The 18,660-nt window shown below is 49.8% G+C and overlaps 1 long non-coding RNA gene across 1 annotated transcript; it reads left to right on the forward strand.

Annotated features, from left to right (window-relative positions):
- Positions 1 to 9,854: 9,854 nt before the first annotated feature.
- LOC131515946 (uncharacterized) lies at positions 9,855 to 16,723 on the forward strand. The gene is made up of 3 exons (XR_009263760.1): positions 9,855 to 10,053; positions 11,642 to 12,482; positions 15,768 to 16,723. It is a non-coding gene; the product is annotated as an uncharacterized LOC131515946 (long non-coding RNA).
- Positions 16,724 to 18,660: the final 1,937 nt, after the last annotated feature.

The raw sequence follows: 18,660 nt of genomic DNA on the forward strand, positions 1-18,660 counted from the left end.
TTCGGCTCAGGTCATAATCTCACGTTTCGAGCCCCGTATCAGGCTCTGTGCTGACAGCTCGGAGCCTGGAGCCTGCTTCAGATTCTGTGTCTCCCTCGCTCTCTGCCCTTCCCCCGCTTGCACTCTGTCTCCATATCAAAAATAAATAAATGTTAAAAAAATATTTAAAAAAATTTTTTTAAATAAAAAAAACTGTTCTCAGTACACATAGGGGTATATTTATATGTGCACAGAAGACTGCCATAAAGATCTTTGAACAGTAATTACCCTTAGGGAATTGGAAAGGAGAGTGGGGACTTTTGCATTTTACTTTATATTTTGTGGCTGTTTTTACAATAAACACATATGCACTGTTTTTGTAATGTAAATAGTCTGGTGTGAGTTCAGACAGAAGCTGTATAAAGAAAAGCCTTCTGTGCCAGAAAGTTGGGGCTGTTTCAGGGCCATCTCTTTACCATCATTTACACTTAAAAAAAAAAAAAAAAAAAAGTCTTTTCAGGGAATCTCACCGCTAGTAATATTTTGGGAAAGAGACTGGTTTCTTCGTGTTCTTGTTTAGAATTAATTCTCCTGGGATTTAGAAGAGATTGCTATGTGGGTGATTCATTGCTGGTGTAGAAGTTCCCAATCTGGCTGTTTTGCCGTCGATGTTTCTGTCACGTGGATGTTAGGAGACTCTTCTGTGGTCAGAGAATGAGAGGGAAAATAAAATTATGAATGTAGCCAGAACCGGGTATGACGCATGCATGTCACAGAGCTGGCGACTCGCGTTCTAAGTGTACCGGTTCCCTGCGTCAGCACAGACGATGCTAGGGTAGCACATAAGTTTCATGTCACAAACACCTAGCATCCGACGACTGTGATGTTTGGGAGTAAGGTTGTGAAGCGTCTGAGGCCACACTGTGGCTCAGCTGGAAAGTCCTCAGGATCAACCGGTGACGTCTGCCAGGACACAGGGAGGGAGAATGGAGACACACGTCGTACAATGCCAACAGGAAAGAAGCGAGAATTCAGCATGACAGAAGTTCGTCAGTAGGGTGAAAACTGTGGTGTCTTTTTCTTTCCAGTTTTTCTCCTTGAAGAACAAACAGACAAATTGTGTTCTACTATCCTGATGCTGATTTAGAGTTGCCAAGAGTAACCGAAGGACTTCTCTGTGACCACCCAATCCAGTGTAATGGTGTAGATAGGCGTATGGTTGAGTTCTTGAAAACAGGGATCTGGGTTAATATTTAATTCCGGGTCTCTTCATAAAGAGTTACTCGGAAATTCTCATTAACCGATGGAGGAAAATGTCCATGGCTCCCTGTGCCAACTTTAAGCAATAAATATTTATTTTTCCTGAGTCCAAATTGCAAAGGAAAGGGTAGGGATGGTTTCCCCCAGAGAGGAGGGGATGGTCGTCTGGAATAGGTACAGGAAGTGCCCTGCTCAAGAAAACATTTCCCATATGCTCTCCACCAATTAGATTAATCTGGATGACAATTCAAAAGCCCTTAGCGTCAAACCTCATTGCAGTCAATCCCTGCTGATGTCAGCACCTGGAGAAGAGGAATTTTGATGGGCAAAGAAGTAAGAGAGGCTTCAGCCTATCCTTGTGGCCGCGTTGGCCACCACTTTCCCGCGTTGGCCTTGGGTGTGAAGTGCGCCTCGCTCGCCGCTCCTGGACTTACCGTAAGCTCCTTGATGTATTCACAGGCTTCCGTGTCCTGGCATGAGCTCCTTATCTGCCTAGAATCCCCTCTATTTCTCTACTGACCATTCCTACTTCACTCACCTTCTCAGCTAAGTCTGCCCTGATTCCTCCAGGTGTGAAGGACCATAAGAAAGCAAAACACTCACCTTGTTTTCCCCTAACTTCTTCCACTGTTTCCCAGCTACTTTCTTGACGCCTCTGTTACATCGTCATCACAACTGGATTAGCATGAGTAGCTGTGTGTGAAGAATATTTACCATCCCTGCCCTCCTGCCTGGAGGGCAAGCCCGTCCCTGGCAAGAGCCTGTCTCCACCCTTGTCTCCTCTGTGCACCTACACCTGTTTCTTCCTTATTATACTAGGAGGGGACTAGTGCAATACCCGTAGAATTTCTTGTAAAGTTGGGCGGGGGCTCTAAAGTACATCCTCAGCAAATGCAAGGGGCCAGCTAGGGTTTGGTTTCTCTGTAATCAAAGAAATCACCAGGGAAACATATTGACAGATTTAACTATGCGAAGAAAAAAAAAAATAAACACCTTGGTAAATAAAATAGCGTGGATTTTCAAAGAAAGCCATTTGAGGGGCGCCTGGGTGGCTCAGTCCGTTAAGCACCAACTTCGGCTCAGGTCGTGATCTCATGGTTCGTGAGTTCGAGTGCCACATCAGGTTCTGGGCTGACAGCTCAGAGCCTGGATTCCGTGTCTCCCTCTCTCTCTGCCCCTCCCCTGCTCACACTCTGTCTGTCTCTTAAAAATAAATAAACATTAAAAAAAAAAAAACCACTTAAAGCAACTCAGCTTGAGTACATAGCTATCAAAGTTAGGATTGCATGAGCTGCTACGGTATCTTTATGAAGTGATGTTGAGTGAAAAAATATATAGGTTAGGACACTAGGTAGAATTTATGCACAAGTACAGATTACAAGCATACACGCTCAAAAATAAGAATTAAAATAGCAGCGTGTTGGGAGCATGAGATTGTGGGTGATTGATTGCTTTTCTTTGTTACTATTCGTTCCGTAATGAAGAAAACGGGGGAGGAGGAACCCAAAGCGAAAAATCAGTTATTAGTTATCGCACCCCGAGATTTAGGCTCTTAGTTGAACCATGTCAAGATGGCACTGTTTCCCACGTGGGGTCAGCTTCCTCTTAGTCTTTTGAATCTCATATCCTCATATTTGTTTCCCAAAGATAAAAACTCTCTGAAAAAGGAGGTCTCCTTCCAGCAATGGCAGATATCTTGCTGCCCACCGACCTTCCATCGACATCAGCCAGATAAATACTAAGAAGATACAACCTCGGGGCGCCTGGGTGGCGCAGTCGGTTAAGCGTCCGACTTCAGCCAGGTCACGATCTCACGGTCCGTGAGTTCGAGCCCCGCGTCAGGCTCTGGGCTGATGGCTCGGAGCCTGAAACCTGTTTCCGATTCTGTGTCTCCCTCTCTCTCTGTCCCTCCCCCGTTCATGCTCTGTCTCTCTCTGTCCCAAAAATAAATAAACGTTGAAAAAAAAAATTTAAAAAAAAAAAAAAAAAAAAAAAAAGAAGATACAACCTCTCTGGAGTCACCCAAGAGCTATGCAGGCAGCCGAGCTGGGGGGTGGCGTGGGGGGTGAAGTGGAGGTGGGGCAGGATCCTGGTGAGAAGAGAAGCAAGCACACTTTTCCCCCATGAGGCATCTGTCACCTGGAAGGCAGCCGCCAGGGAGCTGTGAGCAGAGCAGAAAGCTGGGGCAGGGCAGCTGGGAAGCTGAGCAGAACCTTTAGCAGCCTCACGGGCTGGCCAGGAACAAATGTTCAGGGCCCACTAAGGAGGACAGGCTGTGGTCAGCATCCAGGCTTTCATCCGGGGCTCCTGGAGGACTGGAGCCCTAGGAATAAGGAAGAGCCAGGGATAGACCAGCACTCACCAGCCCTAAAGCCAGCCCAGCTTTGCCTCGTGGTAAGGGATATCAACATGCTTCTGGTAGTAACTGACGATGAGCGGACAGAAGATATGATGTGGAAAGAATTGGACAAAGTTGATCTTGTTATACACAACACAACACAATGTACACATTACCTATTACATGCAGAGGGCACACTCTTTTTTAAGTATACCTGGGAACATTTACCAAAACTGACCATATTCTATTGGGTCAAAAATTAACTCTCAACAAATTTCAAAGTTTTTAAATTATACGGGATATGTTGTAAGATCACAGTAAAAGTACCTATACATCAGTAACACAAATATAGCTTTTAAAAAAAAATCCCCCAAATATGGGGCACCTGGGTGGCTCAATTGGTTAAGCTTCCGACTTCGGTTCACATCCTGATCTCACAGTCTGTGACTTTGAGCCCCGCATGGGGCTCTGTGCTGACAGCTCAGAGGCTGGGGCCTGCTTCAGATTCTGTGTCTCCCTCTCTCTCTGTTCCTTCCCCACTCATGCTCTCTCTCGGTCTCTCAAAAATAAATGTTAAAAAAAATTTTTTTTAATCCCCTAAATGTTTGGAAATTAAGTAGTATACTTCTAAATGACCCATAGGTCAGAGAAGAAATAACAATAGCAATTGTAAAATATTTTGAATTAAATGATAAGTCACATCTGACATCACAGTGCATGGGATGCCACTAATGCTAGGTTCAGAAGGGAATTTATAGCTTTACATGCACCTATTAGGAGAGCAGGAGGTCAGTTATTTGAGTATTTGTTGTGAGAAGCTGGAGAACTAAATTATGGAAAGAATTCAGATAAGAGCACAAATTAGTAAAATAAGGATTTGAAGGACAGTTGAGAGTGCCAGTGGAGCCCAAAGTTGAGTCCGCACAAAGAACAACAAAACCGATAAACCCTCGGCAATATTCATCAAGGAGAAAAGAGAAAAGGCACAAATAACCAATATTGGGAATGAAAAAGGGTACATCACTACAGTCCCCACAGGCATGAAAATTCTCAACAAAGATACCTCTTAATCGAAAGATATATAATAAAAATGCTAAAATTTAAAACATTTTCAATAGCAATAAAAATGGTAGGACTACTGGAAGATTTTAACAGCTTTTGTCCTATTCTAAGGTGGAACTTGACATAGGTAAGTTTTTGTTTTATCTCATTAACCCTGACTTGATCAAATATTGAGTGCAGTTCTCACAGCATATCCTGTCTGGTAAACACAGAATTTCTGCAGTTAGATTTTAGGGAAAATAGAAAATCTCCAGAATTATTCAATACAAGAGCCTGATACTCTCAAGAGAGGCTCTTACCTGGACCTCAACTGTAAGGTGGCTGTGCCTGAAAATATTTAAGAGAAACTTAAATAATTTTTTATTATTTTTTAATATTTATTTTAAGTTTTCTTAATGTTTATTCCTTTTTGAAAGACAGAGACCAAGTGCAAGCAGGGGTGGTGTAGAAAGAGAGGGAGACACAGAATCCGAAGCAGGCTCCAGGCTCCGAGCTGTCAGCACAGAGCCCCACGCAGGGCCCGAACTCACGAATCACAAGACCATGACCTGAGCCGACATCGTACACTTAACCGACTGAGCCACCCAGGCACCCGTATCTTTTAATATTCTTTGTTCAATATTATTATTAAATAATGTTTAAGAGAAACTTCCACTATCATCAATTAAAATGTCAGTACAACCTTTTAATTTTTTGTATGTATTTCTGGTGATATAGCCCAAGTGGCATTAAACCTTTACTGTGCTGTGTGACTAACTTTGAACACCCCTGCAATTAGAACACAAAAGGAAACCCAGTTTAGATTTACAACCATTTAAAGAGCACTTGTCATGGATTATGTTTCCAAGTTCTTGTTAACCACCTTGTGACATTATGAATTACAACCCATTATCACACTGTTAATCTAAGTGTTTACTGTGCTGAGACAGTGAAGTATTTTCGATCAGTAACCATCCCTTGACTAGTTTAAAATCTCACCTTTTGAGTGCAAAGGACTGGACTTGCTCCTGTCTAGCTCTGTGCTTTTCTGTGTAGGGGGCCTGTTCTGAAGGAAACAATAAATAAACTGAGATAAAACAGATGAGCAGTATGATGTATTCATGTCACCTGCCCTAGAGCAAGAACCTGGCAAGGAGGTTTTGCTTCTAACACGTAATTCACTTAGCTTTGCATGTCATTGACTTGTGACCTTGGGTAAGTCTCCTCTTCTGGGCCTCAGTTTCCCCATCTGACAGTGATGGTCCAGGTGATCTCTTAGGGAGGAGCCTACCTGGGCTACACATCAGGACACATCTTCTGTTCATGCAGGAAGCAGCAGGGACTCGGTCACTAGAGCTGGCCCCATGGACAAGGGGCTCCCGAAGGTACTTTGTTGGGACTTATGTGGACAGATTGAGGGATTGAGAATGATGAGTCAAGTAGGTGCAGAGAGGATCAGCTTGTCCCACAGTCTGAAGGGACAACTGTATAAGTCAAGGTTCTCCAGAGACACAGAAGATGTGTATGTGTTTATATATATATATATATATATATATATATATATATATATATATATAGAGAGAGAGAGAGAGAGAGAGAGAGAGAGAGAGAGATTGATTTTTAGGGAATTGGCTCACACAATTATGGAGGCCAACACGTCCAAAATCTGCAGGGTTGGCCAGCAGGCCGGAGACTCAAGGAAGAGCCACTGCTATAGTTCAAGTCCAAAAGTCCATCCGCTGGCAGAATTACTTCTTGCTCAGGGGAGACTAGTCTTTGTTTTGTTGAGGCTTTCAACTGATTGGATGAGGTCCACCCACATCATAGAGGGAAATACGTTTCACTCAAAGCCCACTGATTTAACCATTACTCTCATCCAGAAACATCCTCACAGAACCATCCAGAATGATGTCTGAAAAAATACCACGGCACCATGACCCAGCCTAACTGACACATGAAATTAACCCCTTGTCAACTTGGCATACACATCTCATTAAACCCTACTTAATCTCTCTCTCTGTCTCTCCTTCTCTCCCTCCCTCTCTCTGCCCCTCCTTTGCTCTCTCTCTCTCTCTCAAAAGTAAATAAATAAACTTAAAAGAATTTAAAAAATAATCTCTGAATAAAGACAATAGCAAGGTCACACTTATGCCTATCATAATATAACTATCCTTCATACAACCAAAATCACACTAACCCTTGGGGGCACCTGGGTGACTCAGTCGGTTTCAGGTCATTATTTCGCTGTTGGTGAGTTCAAGCCCCACATCAGGCTCACTCCTATCAGCATAAAGCCCACTTCCTCTGCCCCCCCCTGCCCCTCCCCCACTTGCTCTCAAAAATAAATAAACATAAAAAAAGAACTAACCCTTTCCCCAGAAGAGGGCACAAACTCTTTGACTGATGTTTACTCTTCTTCTTGATATCTTATATCTTAAATACTGTGATGTAAAGTTAGCAAGACTTAACTTACACAACGTTTTATGTCGATTATATCTGGATAAGACTGGGAAAAATTGTAAATACTTAAATACTACCCTATACAGTCAATATATCCATCTTAGGTTACATGATACACACTCCTATTCCTAACAGAATAAGAAAGAAATACTCATTTCCGTCACTGGTTACGTGGTCATAGCTGGTAGTTATGTACAACACCTTCTTCCTCTACCCATTGCATATGCCTTTGCAAGCACCTCTGTCGGTCATGGTTTTTTATCTGGTGGAAAGACTCAACCCTTCGTTTGCGAAGGGTCTGGGCCATAGTAGTGATGCTTGCGTAAATGGTGCCTTTCGTATTTCCATCCCTTGCTTCCTGGACCCGTGAATCCTGGCCAGGGGAGAAACACCACCATATATTGCACACTGATTCAGAGGCTATACAGCCTTCTGGAGAACCTGGCCCACGGCCTCCAAGGTACTGCCACCATGCCGATACTCTACCCGAATCTTAGAAAGGCCTTTTCACTGTCTCCCAGCCACCTCAGGATGGTGGGGGACGTGACAAAACCAGTGAATTTCATGAGCGTGAGCCATTACCACACTTCATTCGCCATGAAGTGAGTTTCTTGTTCAGAAACCATGCCGCGTGAAATACCACGACGGTGGATAAGGCATCCTGTGAGTCCACAGATGGTAATTTTGGCGGAAGTGTTGCCTACGAGGAAGGCAGATCTGTCTCCAGAGCGAGCATCTATTCCGGTGAACAGAACGCTCCTGTCTGCAAGATGATGTTCAAACCCTTGACAAGGACCACCCTATTCCAGCTCCTGCTTACTTCTCCATTCTCACCTGGCATTTCTGCCCCTCCCCCCAGATTCCCTGCCAGAGCCCCCAGAGATCCTTCCTCTGTCCTGACTTTGCCATGGATCTTAACGAGCCTGGGCCTTCACCCATCCACTCATTGATCCAGTCGTTCATACATTCATTCCATCATTAAGGATCCCCTGGTGGGCAGGACAACGGTCTTTACAGAGAAGATGTGCTGAATAAGTTAACACATTAGTGAGTGATGGCCGACAGGATAGGAAATATACAGGGTACTTGGACAGCCAATACACGGGGTCCAGGAAGACTCCCTGAGAAGGAGACGTTTAAACCGAAATCAGACGAACGCACGGGTATCAGCCAGGTGAAGAAGTCAGAGGAGTGTTCTGCCAGAGGGGACAGGATGTGTGAAACCCTGGGGGGGGGGGGGGCAAGAGTGCTGTGACAAAGCTCCAGAAACCCAAACAAGAAAACAAGTGCTGCATAACCCGGTGGAAATTGCCTGGGGAGGGAGAGGGTGACTGAGGCTGGGGAGGTATGGATGGATTGCAGAGACATCTCGTAGGAGCAGTACAAGAACTTGTGAATAATTGGCTGGGGAGGGTTGGCGGGTGGGGTGTGCAGGAACATCTCCATGTTCGTGGCTAAGGCCACCAGGCGGAAAGTATTGCTGGCCGCAGAGATGTTCGCTGTTTCCTCCAGAGCCTGAAGAGGAGAGCATTTGTTGACAGGGTCAACGAGAAAATGGGAAAATGAAAAAATAGTTTGGGAGGAAGACGAGTTGATGTGTCAGGTGTGGTGGGCGGAAGGCAGCTGCAGGGGGCATCCAGGTGGAGGATGTCCAGCGGGTCATTGCACGTACAGGTACGAGCTCCAGAGAGAGGTTCGGCCAGAGAGAGGTCCAGCACCGCCCGCCCCGCATGGTGGGAATAACAGGGTCTCCTCTGCCTCCAGTCCCTGTGGATGGTCAAGTCAGGGAAACTGCAGTGGCCTGGCTTCCGTCTGGGCCTGCCTCTGCCTGTGTGACCTTGGGTGCACCACTGAGCCTTGGGTTTTCATGCACAGCATGGGGTGGACACTCCCTCTGTCCTCAGGTCACCGTGAAGCCATATGTATCTAGTGTAAAGGGCTCAAAATGTCAGCCATCACTGGCACTTTCCCACAGTGTCCTTAGTCCTGTCATTTCTGAGTCCTTTGGGGAAGTGCCAGTTGGAGTTTCTTTTCCCTCGGCCCAACCGGATGCCCCGCGTGTCACTCTCACCACCTGTCTGTGCCTTCTCTCTCACATAACTAGACCGGAAACATGGCACCATCCACATTGGCTTCATGTTGGTATCCTCCACAGCACCAAAGACGTTCAAAGCCCAGGTTTGGTTTTGTTTTGTTTTAATTTGCGAGAGAGAGAGAGAGAGAGAGAGAGAGAGCGAGCACACGAGCCAGGGAGAGGGGCAGAGAGAGAGAGAATCCCAGGCAGGCTCCATGGTCAGTGCAGGGCCCGATGCCGGGCTCCATTTCATGACCCTGGGATCGTGACCTGAGCCAAAATTAACAGGCACTCAACCGACTGAGCCACCCAGGCTCCCCAGAGCTCAGGTTCTAAAGCCAGTAAGAACTAGTTTCAAACACCCACCTTGTAGCTGGGTGACCCTGGGAGCATTTAACCCCTCTGAACCTTGGTCTCCCTGTCTGTAAAGTGAGAATACTGGCAGTGCCTGCCTCACAGGCCTGCAGGAAGGAACAGAGAAGGCTGTGGGAAGGCAGTTTATCAGGGAATCTCAACTCATGGGGGTGAGTAAACAAGGAATTGTTTTATTTATCTAAAGCTCGCCATTAGGCATGTTCTGTCAAACCCTCCTTTCCTGTTGGGGAGTAGCAGCCATGATGGTATGTCATTCCAGGTCTATAACTTCTTGGCTGTTTTTGGTTCATCCTCTTTTTTTGGTTGTGATTGTTTCCAACGGTCTTATTTATTTTTTAAGATTCAGTGTTGTTCAGTGAAAAACCTACAGAGTCTGGAGCCAGCTGCCAGGGTTGAATCCAACTCTGCACTTAACGAGCTGAGCGCCTTGGGCAAGTTACTTCACCTCTCTGTGGCCCCTAGTTTCCTCATCTGTTAAATGGGGATGATGATGGTCCCTGCCTCTCAGGAAGGGGTACTGCCAGGGGTAAGTGAGTCGCTACAATTAAAGCTCTCAAAGAAGAGTGCCAAGCTCGCAAAGGAAACATTGTGTAAGTTTGGCTATTATTATACCCAGCCCAGAGTTCCTCTCCTTCTGCGGGGCCGGTGGTTGTGTCTGCTGGCTGTTCTGGTGATCTCCCTCATCCTCCTTCGTTCTCATTCTGGCTTTCCACGACAAAGCCGGTATTGGGGCCTAGAGGAAGAAGTGGAAGACAGCTATCATCTCCCTTGGCCCAGCAAGGGGGGGCGTCATTCCCACCCAGCAATACTGTACTCTACATGGCCTTGATGCTGGCCGGTGGTGCCTTCAGGAGGCCTCCCTTCCGGGCAGCCCCCCATCGATGGTCCCTTTAGATTTTGGGCCTGTATCTTCCTGGCCAGCTCACAGCATCCTGGTGCAGATCTGATGCTCCCCTCAGTGTGGTCACGGGCTCCCAAACACACATACCCTCAGCAGGCCAACTCTTAGACCCGTGGGCGCATGTAGAATCAATCTCATGTTCCAGCTGGGATGGAAACTCCAGATCAGGGGCCAACAGATGGGGGGGGGGGGGGGGGGGGTCCCACCCCCGGTCTCCACCCACGGCTCCCAACATGCAGCTGCCCCCAGCGTTGCTCCTACACACCCCGGGCACCGCGGTGACAGGCTGGGTCAGGGCGCCCATTGGTCCCTGCGTGAGCCAGGAGTGCACCGAACCCCCACCCCACCAGTGTGACAGAGGCTTCCCCGAGCCTCCTTCCCCCGCTTCAAAGACAGAAGTTTCTCCATTCCCTGCTCCCCGGGCACACCTGGCCTGGCGGTCTCTATAGGCATTGTTGGGGGGTTGCGGCTGGGGGAAGTGGGGGTGATGCTCACACTTCCTGCCACAGTGTTTCCCCCAGCAGCCCCAGGCCATGGTTCTCTAACCTAGAATGCGGGCACCTTGATCCCTTCATTTCCTACCTGCAGCTTGGCTTACCAATTCAGGCACAGGATACCCAATACCGTCCTGTGATGCATTATTATGAATATCAAATAAAAGGGAGGGTATTACACATTCCTTTTGAAGTATATTTGGGGGAGCCTGGGTGGCTCAGCCGGTTGAGCGTCCTACTTCGGCTCACATCATGATCTCGCGGTCTGTGAGTTCGAGCCCCGCATCGGGGTCTGTGCTGACAGCTCAGAGCCTGGAGCCTGCTTCGGATTCTGTGACTCCCTCTCTCTCTGCCCCTCGCCCACTCACTCACTCTCTCTCTCTCTCTCTCTCTCTCTCTCTCAAAAAGTAAATAGACATTAAAAAAATTTTTTTTTTAGTTTAAAGTGTATTTGAATAAGTGAGTGAACAAAAAACATTTAAAAAAGCATACTACAAACCAATATTATAAATACAGTAATAAATTGGCAGTAACTAATAGAATACCAATGAGATATGAAAATACGAGAAATCTAATTGTTTTGTAAATGATATTTAAATAAAACCCTTTCTCTGTTATTAAATTAGAATGAGCCGTGGCTTGGAGCTGGGGTTCTTGTGCTCAAGATGTCGGTGACTCCATACGTGTCAACCCAATGCTTAACTTTTTCTGTGGCTCAGGTATTGTTTCAAAACCTCCACAAATACTCCGTGAAGGCTCATGGATCCTGTGAGAAAAGAATTATTATTGCCATCAAGGCTGTGTTCCAGCTGAGGAAACCTGGGCCTGGTTTCTTACTGGAGAAATTTAGCAACGTCACGTAGCTGGTAAGTGCCAGAGCCTGAGTTTAAACCCACGGAAGCTAGGAAAAAGAAAAAGGAGGAGAAGGAGAAAAAGAAAAACCCACGGAAGCTGGCTCCGGAGGTCATGCCCTTTGCCACGGCATTATTCTTCGCAGGCAGCACTCCCGTGAGCATTCGGCTTCCAGAATAAGCCTTTGCCATTTTTATTCCCAATTCGGGGACAGATGGTGGCACCAGACCCAGGAGGGCAGAGCCTCTGAGCTCGGCAGCAAACAGTGCCCCCAGGCCAAAGCGACAAGGCCACAGCTCTCCCTGGGCAAACCCGGTTAAGCAGACGTAGGATGGTTTCCTTCCAAGAACGTCTCTCCCATCCATGTCCTTGTCAGTTTTCCCATCAGGAAAATGGGCATGTGTAATGCACCCGTGGCAGTAGCCACAAGAACTAATTAGCGCCTGAAATGTGTGTCAAGATCCCCGGCGAGAGGTGCTGTATTAGGGGCAAAGGATTCTCGCATGAGTTCCAGTTTTGCCTCCTGTGGCCCGGTCCTCCCTGGGCGGGAGGTGGTGCCCCGTCTTGTTGAGATCTGATCTCTAAATGCAACTGTGTGTTTTCTTTCATCCAAATGACTGTGCTCATCTCGGGAGCAGCCTTTAATTTTCTTCTTGGAACCGAGGACCATCCTTACTTACAGCAACAAAAGGTCCCTGGGACGGTGAGGTAAGATTTGAATTAAGATACCTTGGCATCCTTCACTCCCCGGCAATTAACGGGCAGCAGGTTTTCAGCAGCACTCACTCTCCTGAGAGCGCCCTTTGTCTCGGGACTGCCTGTCTGTCCTGTTGTCCGTCGTCCCGATGCAGCAGCCCACCCCCCCCCCACCCCCCGGTGGCCGGCTCTCTGCAAGGTGCCAGGCAGGTGCAAGGCATGTCAGGGACCTCCGAGGGCCCAGCCTGATGGGGAAGCCATGTGGCTCTCAGACCCCCATCTGCGTGGCGAACATCACACACGGCCGGGGCCCAGTGACTCCGAGGGGCTGGCTGTCCAGGCGGCATGTTCTCCTCGTGTCTTCCTCACCCTCACCTGCCTCTGGGCCACCGTTGTTCATTAGTAGCATCCCTCTCCAGAGAAGCGAGAAGAGGAGAGAAGAGCCAACCTTTGCTTGTCCGTTTGGCTCCTTTTCAGCGACTCTGGTAAATGTGTAATCTGATGGAACCATGGTCCAAGATGAGAATTTGGACTCCTTCCCTCTCTCTCTGCCCCTTGCCAGGCATGTGAACTCCTGTTGAGGCTTCAAGTCCCAGCCTTCCCCAAGGCCCCCGGGCAAAGTGAGAAGTTAGTCACTCCCTCCCTGGCTGCCAGAGCCCGTCTCCAGCACTGAGAAGCACTCAGCACCCCGTGTGGTGCGGGATCACCAGGCCCCGTCTGTCGGCCGGTGCGGGGCGGGGGCGGGGAGGGGTGGGGAGGGGGGCTGCCGGCCTTCCTAGAGCTCCAGCCCCACACATCTGGGCCCCGTCCTTGGCACGGGACTGGGGGTGAGAAATGTGTGCTGAATGGCGCAAATAAACCCGAGTAGAGCTGCTTTACCATTTCCCCAGAAAATCAGGAGTTAATGCTTTGAGGGGATTTTTGTCTGGAGTTTTCCCAGGGCTCATTTGCTCGTGGTTTTGAAGAAAACAATGTCACAGAATTTCTAGAGATGGGAAGTCCTTGATCCTTCTCATTGGCTTGACAGATGTCTGTTGACTCTCCGTGATGTTGCTAGTGCTGTTTTAGGTGCTGGAGAAGCGGCCACAGGAAAACCCCCTGCCCTCGGGACACTCACATTCTAGACACGATATTCTTCTCCCCCATAATTTCCTGCTCGCTATTCGCCTCTCTAGTCCTTTTCCCTAAAGGCAATGAGCCATCTAAACCGTGTTCAGCAAATAAGCAGAAATGCCCAGGGTGGCCCGCTTAAGTCCCTGCCATTACGTGAGAAGCTTTTTAGGAGACTAGATGTCAGAGGGAGGCGGTGACCTGGGAGCACAGAGGCAGGTGGCGGGACAGGGAAGGTTTGTCACCTCCTGGAACACAATGGCAGCACAGATGGCCTCGGGAGGTCGTCGTGATGTCTGGTTCTGAGCGGGGAGGCAGCACAGCAGACTGGCCCAGTCTGCTTCTGCCTGAGCCAGGTCTTTAAGGGGAAGGACACGGAGTTTATCTAAAGTGCTGTGAATTCCCACAGCCTCGGGCAGACCCGTATTCCAACGTAAGCACAAAAACAAATTCTAAAGCCAAGTAAATGACTGGTGATGAGCCACAGGTATGTATTATCACGACCATTGCTTTTCCCGGAGAATTCTCTCTGCGAGGGGAGGGGATCCACCCCACAGGCGTGATGTTCCGTCAGCTTTTCAGCAACCGCTTTCGGTGCCTGGAACTGAAACGGGGCCTGGCAGATAGGTCGGCTTGCACAGTCCAGAAGGGTACACTTCCCTGCAGGAAGGGGGTGTGCTGTGGACGAGGGGGGCCCTCTGGCCTTGCCGTCCTGAGGGTCAGCTTTTCAGCAACCAGAGCCATGATTGTAAAGGGAGATCTTTGTGTGGACAGGAAGGCAATAGTTTTTGGATGAGCTGACGTGATGATTGAAGTCCTTTTGGCTTTCCTGGTGTCTGGGTGGAAAGAGAACAGGTGTGTGCCTTTGCCAAAAATGACAGCCCACGAGGACTATGGATGCCCCAGGAACAGAGTCCTTCTGTGCCGGCCGTGAATTCCTCAGAGGCTGGGAGGTCTGCGGGTGAAAGCCGTGGGGGGGCGGGTACAGATCTCTCCAAGACCTGGTTTCTAAGCAGTTGGTGGGAACAAGCGTTGAGAAATGTTTCTACATCTGCCCAGCCATATTCGCCCACGAGGACTACATACCGTGACTTCTGTTTCGGAACAGTATCCCCCGCTGCTGGCCAACTGAGGGGTTGTGGGCACACAGAGGCTTTCCTGACGAGGCCTTCTGGCTTCGTCCAGAGTGTCTCTGGCCTTGCCCTTTGTCCACCTCTTTCTGAGTGACATCGTATGTGGTTCCCTGTTTCTTCCCAAGGAATGTGTGTGTGTGTGTGTGTGTGTGTGTGTGTATGTGTGTGTATGCACACGTGTGCCTGTGCGAGAGTGCACACACGTTTAACCCTCTTTCGTGAGAGCAGACAGGGCTCTTGCAAAGGCTTTCTCAGTGAGTGTAGAACATTTGGAGAAACTCCACATTCAGGGCGGGCTGTAGACGGGCCATGCCGGTGTGAGCCCTGAAGGCTTGCAGGGGGACCAGGGCAGGAGTGTCGTGGGCAGCCTGGGCCCCCGGCCAGACCAGGAGGGAGAGAGAACCTGGCAATGGGACTTTTTTCCCCCAAACAGCCTGCATGCGGCTGCATTCGAGATGGCTCAAAGTGACCCGGAGTTAGCAGTCCGCGCTGGGGCACCCGGGGGTGCTGGTCCCGTCCACCCGCCAGTGGAAGTCCCCGGCACGCTGCTGGGTGCAGGAAAGGGCGTTTCTGCCACTCGGTGCCGTTCGAGCGTGGATGTGGCAGGCAGCCTCGGAATCAAGCTGACACGCGTCCCACGGCATGACAACTGCAGCGTGAGGTTCTCAGGAAGGGCTGAGTGTGTGCATGAGGTCACTGAGCTCTGTTACCGTCTGACCAGCCTCAGCCTGCGTCCCGGTGACACACATCTGCTGACTGGACGGATCGGGGCCTCGCGCTGTAGGCTGACTGGTGGGCCGTGCTTGAAAGACTCCTGGCGTGTGCCCCTGCCTGCATTTTTTCACTCTTGACCGAACACATATGCTCTGCACAATCAGGACAGTGTTAGCATGCGGGGCCGAGGCGGCTTCCTACACATCTGGCCGGGGCGTGCTGAATCACTTCCCCCCCGGGAGGGTGGCTCCCAGCTCCGTGACATCTGGAGAGTGGCAGGAAGTGTCTGGATTCATCCCAGGATGATTTTTATCTCCACATGCTTTTCCAATTTCATCAGGGCCTCCGTGCTACATTCCAAGTGACATGTCCACATTCGCCACGGACAAGAATGACAGATGGGGAAAAATCATCTTTGACCCTTGAAAGTCGGTCATGTTTTATGAGGTAAGAGCTTGGGCACAGAAGGTATCGTAGGAGGGAGCCCAGGGATGGCTTGAAATATGGAAGTTACGCATGTTTTAGCTTTTGGACATAAAAGTCCCCTTCCCAAACTACCGGCGTATCCAAGCAATGAAAACGGCGTTTAAAAGTTTAATTTCTCTTTTGCGTTGAGGCATAACTTACACCGACCAAAAGGCACAGATCTGAAGCATACACCGTGGTGACTTTTTAATTTTCACGCATGCACGTGCCCCCCAGTGCCACCACGGAGGCCGAGGGTTTAGGACCTTCCCAGCTCTCCAGAAGGTTCCCTTGTACCCCTCCCTGTCACCAGCCCCCCCGTGAAGGTCCCCCCTGTTCCAGTCTCTCTGTCACCACGGAGTAGTGAAAAGGGCCCTTTTCTTTTCGGGGTCTTGCCGCTTAACAAACATCTCAGCACACACAAATGACAGCAGTTTTGTAAATTGCCACAAAGGTGCCCGGGAGGGCCAAGTCGAGGCTCAGATCAAAGGATTTTTGTGCCGCCCGTGTGTCACCGCACACAGGGGTCCTCCTGGACCCGATGTTCCACGATGGAGGAGGAAGTGCTCCCGGAGGAAAACTTGGTCTTTGGCCCTGGGGGAGAATTCGCGGTTTGCTCTCGTTTCAGAAAAAACCAAGGGGATCTTGCAGCTAAGCTCCTGCCCTTGCGAATGTAGAGCCACACGCCACACACGTTCTCCCCTCTGCGAGGGACAGCCAGGCCGCAGGCCCAGAGCCCCGGCTCTCTTCCTCGCTGGGCCTCTCCTGGGCCTTGCTCCCGTCCAGGAATGAGGCCCTCGTTGTAGCTTGCTCCTCTCCAGAGAAAACGCTTAGTCAGACCCAAAGCAAGTCGCTGCAGGACTCAAACTGTCCTCAGGAAATACCAGGAGAAAAGGCCGCAGGAGAGAGGATTAAGCCCTTCTGAGTATTCCAGAACCCCGTATCTCAGTTCAGCAGCCGTTGTCATTAGGCGGGGTGGACGTGTCCATTCGCCTGACCCGTCGTCCTCTGCCAGAAGCAGCCACAGCCATGAGGACCTGACCTGGGGTGGACCGGCCTCGGCAACACAGACACAGCTTTCCTGGAGGGTTTTATTTTTAGATTTGAGGGCAACCGCTTGGAGGGGTTTTCAGTTAGGTTTGGGGGGAAGCAGGAGAAGGGGGCTCTGGGCGCAAGACAGCGGAGGTGCTAATGGAAGGATCAAGGATCTTGGAGAAGGAGTCCAGAACAAGGGCTGTTTATGCCTGGGTACGACACTGACCGTCAGTGGGACCTGGACAGGCCACAGCATCTCTGCCCTCTGCTCCCCATCTGCACCATGCAGGCCGATTATAAGAAAGCCTAAACACACAGCTGTTTTGCTTAGAGCAGGGGTGGGGGGTGGGGAGGCCCACTGGGAATGTGGGTTCTTGAACGAGCACCTCCCTTAGCTTCTCTAACTCTAGTGTGAGGAGTTGCATTCCCTCACACTCCCCCAAGGGCCCCCCTCGGCGTTTGGCCACGCCGATGACAGGAGGCCCTTCAACAGCCCCCCGAGAAGAGGTTCCTTCCGAGAGCGCTCCGAGCCGAGGGCACGTCTGATGGGTCACCGCTCCCTGGCTCACAGGGCTTGGGCGAGGTGGGGCTCGGCGGATAACTTTGAAAACCCCAGGTAGGAGGGCGATAGAGTGCTTTCCACGTGAGGAGGGTGGACTTTTCCCTCTTGGTGGCCAAGTTCGCTGTCTAGTTTATGCCGATTGCCAGCACAACGACTTTGCACGGACTCAACAGTGTTTTGAGAGCCGGTCTTGAGGCGGAACGAGAAGACATTCCCCAGGGAGAACACCCGAATCATAGGACCCTCACTGTCTGGCCGGAGCAGCCCGTGCGGCCAAGCCCTTCCGCACGATGGACTCTAGTCGCTGGGGTGCAGTCCACCTTGTCCGGAAATATACCGAGAAGGCTTTTTTTCAGGACTTTAAAGACAGTATGAAGAATTATACTGTGTTTGGTCTTTTTGCGTCTTGGGCTGGTCTCATCCAGGCACCTCACGTTACTGAGAATTGAATTTATCGTATAAACTGTGCCATGCACAGCTTCCGGAACCATCGCCAGGTGTGTGCGTGCGTGTGTTACTGTAACGCGATGCCCTACCACATCGGGGCTCCAACGTCCACGTCCGCTTCTGCACGCTGAGGCCCTCAGCTCTGTGTGGAAAGGCCTCTCACACACTGTTTGAACCCCTTCTTTGGTCCTCGTCTGGGACTTACGTCAGCCCGGTGTCCTTTTCCACGTCCTGTGCCGTCTTCAACGCAGATTAGACGGGGAGGTCCCCCCTTCCTGGTTGTTGTTCCCGTATCAATAGCGATGGCTGAGTCTCTGCACCCACGGCCGCTCAGAGCTCGCACAGGAAGCACATCATCGTGAACACAATTCACATGGCTCCGGGTAGCCCTCCCCCGCTGGCAATGGCACACGCCGTGAGTTCTGCACACACAGTGCGGACGCCCCTGCACAGCTCTAGCAGTGCCTTATCTTTGTGCCATGCACACCTTGTCCAGAAGCTCGTTCCATTCAGCAGTCTGCCTCTCTGACCGCCACTGCAGCCAAGAGGGTTGGGTTGTTTTTTTGTGGGTTTTTTTTTTTTTTCGGTGAAGGGAAGAATGTCTCCCCCACCGTGCAGATATCATCATCCATTTCAGCGAGCTCCCTGTGGCAAGGCCTGGCCAGGAATTTGCTGCTTAGTTATTTTACAGCCACTGCGTGGCTGGGGATTGCTTTGTCTGGAG

This window comes from Neofelis nebulosa, chromosome 7 (genome assembly GCF_028018385.1).
Source record: "Neofelis nebulosa isolate mNeoNeb1 chromosome 7, mNeoNeb1.pri, whole genome shotgun sequence".
NCBI classification, from domain to species: Eukaryota; Metazoa; Chordata; class Mammalia; order Carnivora; family Felidae; genus Neofelis; species Neofelis nebulosa.